The following is a 12268-nucleotide window of genomic DNA, read 5'->3' on the forward strand; positions in this document are numbered from 1 at the left end:
TCTCACATCCCACTTGCATTGCAACCACAATCTTATTCAATTTCTCAAACTCTATACCAAACGTCTTCATTTGATTAGAAAATGAAGCCAAAGTAACACCACTGCCATCATCCTCATCATAAACACTAGCAATAATCTTCCTCAATGGAGTATCCCTAGATGATGATGTCCATTGAAAGGTATGAACGGCCACGTCTTCTAAAAGTTGATACGCCTGATTTGGCGCCTTATACAAGAAAACTCCTCCAGCTGAAGAATCCAAAATACCCCTAGTATGTTCATAAATGCCCCTATAGAATATATGAACAAGGACATTTATCTAACCCATGCCACGGACAGTTGCGTAATATTCTTTTCAATCTCTGCCATGCCTCATCTAGTGACTCATCATATTTCTGAGCAAATGAATTAATATCAGCTTTAAGCTTCTTAACCTTAACTGGAAAAAATACTTGGTGATGAACTTATCATGAAGTTGGGCACGAGTAGTGATAGAATCCGAAGGTAAACCCTTCCCCATGCCTTTACATCCCTTGTAAGTGAATATGGAAAAGTTATCAACTTGAAAGCATCTGCACTCACATCTTTGTTCTTGTGTAGGTCGCATAACTCCTCAAACTTCTCAAAATGATATATTTGATTACAACCTACTTTCGCGTCAAACAAATTCTCCCTTAACATGTGAATGAATTGATGTTTAACCTCAAATGAATCAGTAGAAATTTCGGGTCTCATATCCGGTGGTGGTAGAGCTGGCGGCGCAGTTTGCCTAGCACTCCACATTGGTTAATCATTAGGATCATCCATGACTAGTTCCTCATTAACAGCCTATGTTTCAGCAATAGTCTCAGATTCAACGATAATGATGCTAAACTCTCACTAAAAATAGTTCTTCTCTCAACTTCAAACGCTCATGGTACTCTCTTTCCGGTTTAGAAAATGGCTCAGCTACTTCTGATTTGACAGAACATAGTTTCAATGCACTTCCACCTAACCTGCAATGACAACACCACAAAAAACTAAAGGATCAAGCAACTAATAACTTTAAAAAATCCAAACAAACACCATTCACTGACAACGGTGCTAAAAAGTTGATTTTTAAAACCACACCTAAAATTAGTGTACTAAACTATATGATTTTATCAGACGAGTTAGGAAACTATCCTGACCAATGTAGTAAAGTATCTAACAAGAACAAGTTCATTGCACAAAGAGCAGTTGTTCAAGATTTAATTAATTAAAAATTATTCCTACGAAAAGGTTGAATTAATGGATACTTAATAAACTAAAACGCAAAAATTAAATAAACACATACCAGAGACAGAAAGAAATGTTCACTCAGATGATTCACAGTTATGGTGGATTGTTCTTTATAGTTAAGACCGATTAAATGTCCGAAAAGTGATAATCCAATCAATCAAATTTGACTACCTCACATTAATCTAATTCAAAAGACCAAACTAAATAAAGATTAAGCTATTGAGATTCAACCTAGATTTAATTCACATAAAATCCTACTTACAAAGATCACTCAATGCAATTACATAACCGTGATGTTCAATTTACCATTCAATTACCAATTACACTCACATGCAATTGTATAGATCACCTAAGTGTTGAAGTACAAGTTATTTATCACCAATTATCTCACAATAACTAATCAGCAACCTATGTAATTGAATTACAACAACAAATAATCACAATGATGGAGCTTTTGATCAAACTCAATAACAAAATAATCAATTAAACATTATAGTCAAAAAGATAGAACAATCCAACCATAATAGTTTCACATCTAAGCAAACATTAAAGGATTTAGCCAACCATGTTCATAGATAAATCAAACACACAATTAAAAACTATAGACTTCAACATAAAATCACAAATATATTTAAAAAATAGAGTACCAATGATGTTATATGATCCAATCCTCATATCGTGATGATATCTCCTCTTGATTTGATGAAGAATGGGGGTTTAGAACCCAAAAATCACCCAACTTTTCATCTGGAAAAAGGTAAAAACGAGATATGATGAAGTGTAGTTTGATTTAGGTTAAAAAGTAATCCAGTCACGCCCGATACAGGCTCGCAATCGCGAGCACGGTAATTCTTAAAATCTAGCGATCGCGAGGATACCAAATTCAGCGTGTTGTGTTTGTTTTTCCATTTTTCATGTCGCGATAAACCTTCAATAACTAACTCACGAAATTGAGGCCAAACCTCGTGAAAGTGAGGCCTTTAACTTGCATTTTTTCTTTAAAAAAAAATACTTAAATGTCATGTTTGATCCCTAACTTGAAGCTGGACCAATATATCTGAATTTTATGCTTTAACCCAAGTATAATTCACCCAAAAAATTACCAATATCATCTTCGATCCATAAGATGCAATCTTCAACAATTATTAACACTTTATCTTCAAATTTGGACTAAAACAAACACAAATAAACCCGAAATTGAGAGTGAAAATATATATAAACCGAGCAATAGCAATGTCCTCATCATCTTCATGTTTTTCGGGAGACAGTAGTGGCATAGTTACTTTAAGAGTTTTGCGGTAATAGGCGAGAAGTTATTGTTCATTTGTTAACAAATTCGGATTGATGGCCGTGTTGAACATCTTGGACATCCTACTCATCTGCTTCATAATAGATTCGACGATTGTCATTTCTCTTGTTTGGTCAACACAATCTCTTGTTGGGCTTTAATGATTTGAAAGCAGACATCATCGGATGAATAATGTAAGGTAGCAGGATCAGACGATCCTAAACTTTTCGAAATTTTTCAGTTAAACCCCCAATCGAGTGGACAGCGGAGCAGGTCGTCCTCTAATAAAGATGTCACATTGAGGTTCTCGTCGACCATCAATGGTTCATCATCTTCTTGACTAATTAGTGGTTTTAATTATCTTTGTTCGATTGCTCGTAATATCTCTCAAAAAATTAAAGTTCGGGCTATCATAAAGCACTTTCCATGTAGTTTGTTGATGAATGGGTGACGCGTCTATTCTTAGAATTCCGAACATGCCACTCCATGATGTGGAGGTCACTAGCCCCACTTCACCACTCTTTTATATAACGATCGTAAATGGTAATAAACATTGATATCGCCTCATTTATACATATTATTATTCGCGATATTGAATTATTTTGGTTTTATTTTTCCGAAGATTGAAGACCTTTGTTTGTGATTGTCAACAAAATGATGATTTGAGTTCGAGAAGTCTTTGTGTTTGTATTTTGAATGATTTCAGCAAGTTTCGGCATCAAACGTTCAAGTTAAAGCAAAAAGAATAGAAATAAAACCAGCTGTTGTTTCAGCGTGCATCTCGCGAGGAGCAATCTCGGGGTCACGAATTTAGGGATTACCGGCACGAGATTTCTTATTATGAGTGCGAGTTTTAAACAGAATTTGAGTCAAGAAAAATTCAAGCTCGCGGGCACCATGTCTAGTATAGAGGTCACTAAGTCATGATTAGGGCACCACGCAGTCGCGAGCTCCAGGTTCGCGGTCGCAAGTTGTTAGGTCGGCAAACAGATTTGGTTTCCTCATATAAATAAGACATAAAATCCCAAACTTTATAGGCAGTTTTTTATTTAAGAATATGATAGCTATGATTACGAATTTTGGAGCTTTTCAAGGTTATTTTAAGGTTTTCTAACACATGGATTATAATTTTATCGATATTTAATCATTAGTTCTTATTTTCTTATTATTTTGATTAATATTATGATGAATTATTGTTTATCCTCGCGTTTGATTATCTTTTGCATGATTATGTCTTGCTAAATTCTTAGTATTCACTTAGATGATCGAAAGTAGGTGATGGATTGCTAATATTTTGTCTATTTAAATAATTGCTCTTGGTCCATGATTCTTAATTACTCCGGTTGATTGATCCATTTAATTACTAGTCTATTGACTGAAGTAATGATAGTTATTTAGTTGATAATTTTTTCTAGATTGTTGAAAAATAGTTTAGATTAGTTAAATTACATGCAGGAAACTAGTGTAATTAGACTAGTGATTGAACTATCAATTGAGTAGGTAATTGTGAAGCTAAAAAAGGGCACAAATTTATCCTTCAACTGAATCACCATTTTGAGTAATTAGATTCATTGATTGTGTTCTTACGAACCGTGAGGGAAACCAGCATTATTAACTTACACTTTCATGATAATTCGTATCTAATTGAGGGAGACCAGCTTATCTTATTGGTTAGTAATTAATTAATAAACTCGGATCCTATGGAATTGAGGGAGACCAGCTTATTAACTTACAGTTGTACTTAGTGAATTGATTATAATGTCTTAATAAATGCAATTCGAATCCTATGGAATTGAATCTAAGTGAATGCCCTTATCTCATTTGAATTCGTATTTGTTTGTTTGAGTTTTTCTTAGTTTAATTTTTTTAAATCAAAACTTCCCCAATTTACTTAGAGTAATTATTAGTTTAAAATTTTCAAAACTGCTAATCCCTGTGGAACGAACCTTGTGCTTGCTATATCTTGACTGCATTGATCAGGAATAGTTGCCTAATTTGTGTGTTAATTTGATTAGTTTATTTCAAGATACTTAGGTTGCATTTTAACACATTAACTTTTTTGGCGATGTTACTAGGGAGTGGTGTTTGTTTAGGAATCTTTATTAGGAAGTTACTTTTGTTATTTTTGTTTGGTTTTACTTGTTTGTTTTCTGTGGTGTGATTGCGGGAATAGGTGGAAGTGTATGAAACAGGGTTCTCACAAGACTGAATTTGTGAATCCGTTTTCTGAGCCTGCAATAGGGTTATAATATGCTCAGTAAAGTTAAAGAAGAGTAGTCAATACTTGAGGGTTTCGCAGTATTACCCTATCATTTTTCAGATTCTGAGACTGCTAGTGTGAAATATGAGTTTAACGAGATGGGTGACGAGAAGCAAACTATGGAAGCATTGATGAAGGCCACATGGGCTGGTCAAGGTCATGCTATTGCACAACCCAAGATTCCGAAAGATTTTTAGATCAAGGGGCAGTTCCTTTATATGATTTCTAACCGGTGTCAGTTCGGTGGTACAGCTAATGAGGATGCTAACGAGCATCTTCGTTCTTTCAAAGGAATATGCAACTTATTTAGGATAAAAGGGTTTCAACCAGCAGTGGTGTATTTGAGGATTTTTCCATGGTCATTAAAAGATGAAGCAAAGGATTTGGTTAGAGTCATTTCCAGAAGGGGAAATTGACTGTTGGGATGTTATGGTTGATAAGTTCTTATAGCGAATTATTCCAACTTCTAATGCCATGAAGTTACAAATTGATATGAATCATTTCATGTAGAAGCCATCAGAGACATTGAATGAAGCTTAAAATCGGTTCTTGAAAATGTTAAGGATGTGTCCTCAACATGAGTTGAGCACATTTAATAAGGTTCAGATTTTTTATAAAGGTGGTAACATGGCGACACGAAAGGAGATTGATACAGTTGCGGGTGGTTCTATTACGAAGAAGACACCAAATGATGAGAATACAATCATAGAATAGTTGGCTTTACATTTACATGACTGGCATCAAGAGCAGGATTTGTTAAGTTGATCGAGAGTTACTAGTGTTGACAATAGTGACGATGTTGCATCGATTTAAGCTCAGCGAGCAACTTCTAGGAGACAAATAGAGAAACTTACGAAGGATCTTCATGCCATGAGAGTAGGTTACAAAGTAGGTCAAGGGCCGCATCTCACCAAAGACAGTGATAAAATGACTATGGAGGAGCAAGTGAGTTATTTGGGTAATGCAGGTTTTCAAAGAGGTGGAGTTTCGGGTTCCAATAACAATCAATATGGATATCAAAACAATCCGAGGACTTATGCATATCAAAGGAATGGACCACCAGGGTTCATTCATCAGAATCAACCTCAATAGTCGTAATAAGGTTACCAACACAACCAACCTCAAGTTGTAAACAACTCTAGTTTGGAAGATTTGATTTGGATTTATATGGTGATGCAAGAGGAAAATGAGGAACTTTTGAAACAACAACTTCGTAATTAGTAAGCTACTATTCAAAACCTCCAGAGGTATATGGGTCTTATTAGTAGTTTGTTACTGGGGAGACCATCAGAACTCTTCCATCTAATACCCAAGTCAATCCAAATCATCATGTTAACAGAAGTCGGAATATTGGTTATTCATAGGGTCCTCAAAAGAAAAAGGAACTTCAAGTTTCTCACTATTCGCAGGTTAATGCGATATCTAATTATGAGGGTTATGATTTTGCTGTTTAAACCCAGTTTATACTTTGGGATATGAAGAAGATGAGGATGAGTTTAAAGATGAGATGGAAATTCTTACTGTTCATACTGAGTATGGTGATTTTGTTTTCTCGATTTATTCGAACATGGCGGATTATACTCCATACAAAAATGTTGATGGGGTACGTGTGGAAAGTGTGAAGAGTGTGACATCTTCTAAAGATTATGGGATTCGATTTGGGGATACATCGCCCGAGTATGGTAACCATTTAGTGTCATTAATGTCGGGTGAAACTTCGGATGTGCACAAGTTGGAATTGAAGAAGATGGAGACAAGCAGTGTAACGACCCAACCTATTATCCAACCAAAAACGCAGCATAAAAAAAATTTAAAACTGAGCTGACCAGATGGGGTGCGCGGCGCGCAACCCCACCTGTGCGCGGCGCGCACAGGGCCTGGCAGCCCGCTGTTCACTTTTTCCAATTTTCGTAAAAAGATCTCTTGCTTCCCGACACTTTTAGACGAAAAGCTTTTCACAACATTTTATATTAGTCAAAACTAACACATTCCAATAATAAAATGAGTTTTATGAGACCGGGCCCACATCGGCCGTTTTACGACTTTCGTACAAAATACAAGTTTTCAACCACATGATTTTTAACACAAAATAAAGACCAAGCATGGCGATTGGGGATACGCTACCCAATCCTAATCAATCCAAAAGCAAGATCTTCTAAAGCAACTATGCGAGCACACTAGTCCCACGCTTACCCGAGCTACCGCATCCATGCAAATCTATAAAAAAAAGTCAACAATGAGAGGGTAAGCTAATGCTTAGTGAGTGATAATATACTACATACATATATATGCATAAAATGGACACGCCACACAAATAATCAAATACCGCATACCGGAGCATCCAAGCATAAAGGCAAGCTAAGCTAAGCATACCGTACGATCACTAAGCAACAAGTTAAGGATACATCGACAAACATGAGTTCACCAACGACAATGTGAACAATGCCGATAAGCTACACCCGGAGGGCTAGCTACATCACAACAATACATCAATATATATATATATATATATATATATATATATATATATATATATATATATATATATATATATATATATATATATATACAACAATATATAAACGTCCAAGGTTAACCCCTTAACCCAATACCGAAAAACTGACAACCGATTACCACATGAAGATTGGCCGAACTACACGAGACTACTATCTTCATTACCACAACAACATCGAGGTTGGCCGAACTACACGAGCCTTAGTAAATCCGCAAACACACGAGATCACTACCTCAATAAGATGACCGAACTACACGCGTCATCGTGAATCCAAACTACACGAGACTCACTTTCTCAAATAAGATGACCGAAACTACACGCGTCATCGTGAATCCGCATCCACACGTGATCCACTTCTCCAAGCACAACTCAATACTAACCCTTCGCCATTGGGGTTGTATAATTCACATCATAAGCATATGTGATAACGTACACACAAAGTGTGCACCTCGCCAAAGGTGGTCAACCAAAAAGCACAACTGTGCCAATTGGACCTATACACAAGTCCATCAAATCCATCTATATGTGAAGTGAGCTCTATAACCGAGAACCACTTCACTCGACCCGCACCCATCCTACACATACATATGCACATAGGATATTAACACTCACCTTGTCACCTTGATGAATGCCACCGTATAATCCGCAACCCGTCAATGGAAAGTACCTATTCCATTATCACAAATACAACAACACACTTAGAGTGGATTTACAAACCAACTCAATTCGACACTTAGTGCAAATTCGACCAATTGCACTTACAAACACAAATCGCACCCAAACTAACCAATAATCACTAACACTAGTGACAATGGTTGTAATATGCCAAATTAACCCAATCATAAGTGTTAAACACTTATAATTCTCAAAATCACCCATAAACCCTAATTTTGACTCATTACCAAAATTAGTCTTTCAAACACCCTAAATGGGTTCCAACACTTCCATAATCACTAAACCTAGTGATTAAACCCAATTACAAATTCTAATCATGGCCAATTTGTTCACCAACCCAAAACCCACCAATAACAACAATAAACCCGATTACAAGCATCACTAAACTCACTTCAAGAGTTTAAATGGGTTTCTCTACAAATCAAGTTAAAACCCTAACTTGAATATCCAAATCAAACAATGAAATTTGGAGTTTGAACCTACCAATACTATCACAACGTAGTCGTGAACGAGATGAACAACCTTAAAACCCGAGCTTTGGTGAGAATCCAACTCCTTCTTCTCCAAATGAAGCTTCCTCTCTCTAAAACTCTTCTCTCTCTAGGGTTTGAAGATGAGAGTGATGAATGGATGTGAAAATGATCCAAAGTTGAATCCAAACCAACTGATAAAGCTCACAGATCTGGCCTCAAGTGAAATGACCAAATTGCCCTTCATTAAACTCAAAAAGCAGAAAAACATAAATCTGTCACTGGCAAGGTGCGCGGCGCGCACCCATAACTGTGTGCGGCGCGCACAAGGGTTAAAACAGTCTGTCAGTTTTGTAATTCGTTCCACACTTCACACACTTGATGTACACTAATAATGCGCCATGTACAATCAGTATTAGGGTCTTACAACTCTCCCCCACTTAGAATCGATCACGTCCTCGTGATCCTCGTCACTAAACCAAAACTGACCCACGCTCAATGGTCCTCGAACATACGTTTCAAACCGACTTTTACCACAATTATCATAAACTCGGAGATTAAACCACTTACCAATTACACACGTGCACGCATTTCGAGACATGCAATGCACACAACATCCGAAAACTACTACAATCGCTTAACATTCGTGGAAACTTCACGTTTCCTTCCAATTTCTCTAGGAAATCCTCCGTTAACACTAAATCGTCATCCGCGATTTATCAAATCCGCAAATCCGAGCACTAAAACTTGCTCATTCCCTCACATCGGGAAAACTCAACCAATCTCTTATCGAGATATCAATCCCTTAGCGTACCCTTACCGAGTACAATGCTAAAAGCAACCAAGTCTCAACCTAAGGTCAACACCCGAAACGATGAAGACCGAACCAAACGAATCCTTACGGATAACACCAATCACTAAACATCCCTTGTAGTGCGCAATACGACCAATACGCAACTACCGTAACATCATAACAAACGGCTAAAACCGATAGCGCCCAAAATGACTATGGAAACGCTAATCCCAAGGTGTACAAAATCGACTATTGTCACACCCGTAACAACATGTGAGCGAAACACGGCTATCGCATCACTAATCATACAACATGGTCCTCACTACCCCACCATCGGCGTATAAAACAACCGATAGTTCTCGTAACACGGTCCTTACGACCCTACCATTGGTGTATAAAACAACCAATAGATCACACAACATGGTCCTACGACCCCACCATTGGTGTATAAAACAACCAATAGATCACACATCCAAAAACATGAAGGCTGGCCGAAAACTACACGCGCCTTAGTGAATCCGCATCCACACGTGACTCACTACCTCCACCGCAACAACAATCGGGATTGACCGAACTACACGCGCCTTAGTGAATCCGAACTACACGAGAGTCACTATCCCAAAAGAATGACCGCAACCACATGTGTCATTTGTGAATCCGAACTACACGCGACTCACTCCTCAATACAATGACCGCAACCACACGTGTCATTTGTGAATCCGAACTATACGAGACTCACTTCCACAATATAATGACCGCAACCACACGTGTCATTTGTGAATCCGCATTCACACGAGATCCACTTCCACAATAAGATGATAGAACTACATGCGTCATCATGAATCCGCATCCACACACGATCCACTCCCCAATCTCAACGCAGGATGAAGTCAGAGGACCCCGTCAACGGTCATGCTTCACCGATATAACACTACTCCCATGATGAAGTCAGCGGACCTCATCAATGGTCATGCTTCACCAATCAACGCCCTTTTGGCCTCGAACAACGAGTAGCGTAACATCGCGCTCTGCTACGCCATAGTGAATCCTAACGGATACCACTAACCATTCACACAATCGAGCAAGAACCACCTATATCAAACATAGGTACAAAACAATAATTCTCTAGAAGAGAATCCAACACACACATCCCTTAACCGAGGGATTTCACCTTGCTCGCCAAACACTTCCATTATCCCTCAACGAGATTTTCCACATTACCACCTCGGTGATAATTCAAATCCAAAATCACAAGTACAATCTAACCGAAATTGTACTCTACCACAAATCGACCAAATCTAGGTCCCGACACAAATTTCAGATCTACCAAAAGCATTATCCGAATTCTCACACTAAAACCTCCTCGTGCGGGAGTGTAACTCCCCCACTTGGAACTACGTTCCATAACCGCATCTCGTACAACCGTACAATGCTACCAAAGGTAGACTTTACTAACAATTGGGTTCACACGACCCATTACTACATCTTGCTCCAACCTTGAGCACACGAAGAATTTCAACCAATCCTTAAACACTTCGAACGAAAAGTGTACCACAATTACACAAACTCTACTCTCGCGATCATCCAATTGCTATAGCTTGTCAAATTTCACCCAGTCACTCATGTACCTAAGGGTTTCTCTCCGGTACCCTAAGTACAATGTAACCGCAACACCATCAGAGTCGAACACCATGCTTGTAGGTATGAAAGAGGCACCTAATGTCGTGTCATGTAGACTCCATTACTAACATACATCGAGATCCAAAACACTCGATCTCAAGGGTTCCATCCACCCGACGAACTTCACGGTTCATCAACTTTAACACGAGAGCGAACACGCTCTAACATCCGAACACCAAAGCCCACACACATGGCTTGGTAGAAACATTTCCCAACACTAAGGAATGCTTGGTTGCACCAAGTCTTACGCCCTTCGCTCAATAATCAAAACGTCACCATAGGGTACTTCCATATGCACAACGCAATGCATTTAACAAACTCAAACTCTAACGGCATATAATAAATAATCAAAGGACATATTTATTAAAATGAAACGTACCTCAACGTCTCCTTGCCGCACCCGTCCCCGCTAACTTGGGACATTCCGACTTACGATGTCCTTCTTCTTGGCAATGGAAGCACACCATGAAATCATCCTTTGGCACCAAACATTCCCAAGACTTGTGACCCCTCACGCCACAATTATAACATCTAGACGCACTAGAATCCGATATACCCGTCCGTGTACCACCCGTGCTCACACTCGGACCCTTAGTCCTCTTACTTGGAGCACCATATGAAATAACCCTTCTCTCACTTGAAGGTTCACCAATCTTCGATCGCGAATACGACTCAAAACCTCTAGCCATGGCGAATAATTCCGCAAACGATTTCGCATAACCTCGGCTAATTTTATTCTTCAAGTCATCATTCAAAGTTCGATAGAAATCTCCCATCAACAAACGGTCATTTCCCAAATACTCCGGGCAAAAACGAGCCTTCGCCATAAAGGTCGTCTTGAGAGTATTCAAATCCATAGATCCTTGTTGCAAATTTCGCAACTCATTATGCAATTCCGACCAGTCGGCTTTAGTACGGAACTCCTCGAAGAATTCCTTCTTAAACTCGTCCCATGATAACGCCATAAACGGTTCACCACCGACAAGATCAATCTTACCATCCAACCAATCCTTCGCCCTACCCCGCAACAAACTAGTAGCGAGTCTTGTCTTTTTCTCGAGAGGGCATTCAATAGTACAAAAACACCCTTCGACATCCGAGATCCAAGTTGTGCTCACCAAAGGATCTGGTTTCCCGTCATACATTGGGGGTTTAGTCCTCATGAAGCTCTTAAGACAACGCTCCATTTCACCACTACACCGAGATTCAGAATACTTCCTATCCATTTCTTCTCAAAACGCCCCCATTTGCTCTGCCAAGGCGGCCGCAACTCTTGCATTAAACTCGTCGTTATTCGTCTAGATCTCGTTTTGCGTCGTCATTCTAA

General features: G+C 38.7%; 1 non-coding gene across 1 annotated transcript; it reads left to right on the forward strand.

Annotated features, from left to right (window-relative positions):
- Positions 1–321: 321 nt before the first annotated feature.
- LOC139865468 (small nucleolar RNA R71) lies at positions 322–428 on the forward strand. The gene has a single exon (XR_011764986.1). It is a non-coding gene; the product is annotated as a small nucleolar RNA R71 (small nucleolar RNA).
- Positions 429–12268: the final 11840 nt, after the last annotated feature.

Source organism: Rutidosis leptorrhynchoides, chromosome 8, assembly GCF_046630445.1.
Source record: "Rutidosis leptorrhynchoides isolate AG116_Rl617_1_P2 chromosome 8, CSIRO_AGI_Rlap_v1, whole genome shotgun sequence".
Classification (NCBI taxonomy): Eukaryota; Viridiplantae; Streptophyta; class Magnoliopsida; order Asterales; family Asteraceae; genus Rutidosis; species Rutidosis leptorrhynchoides.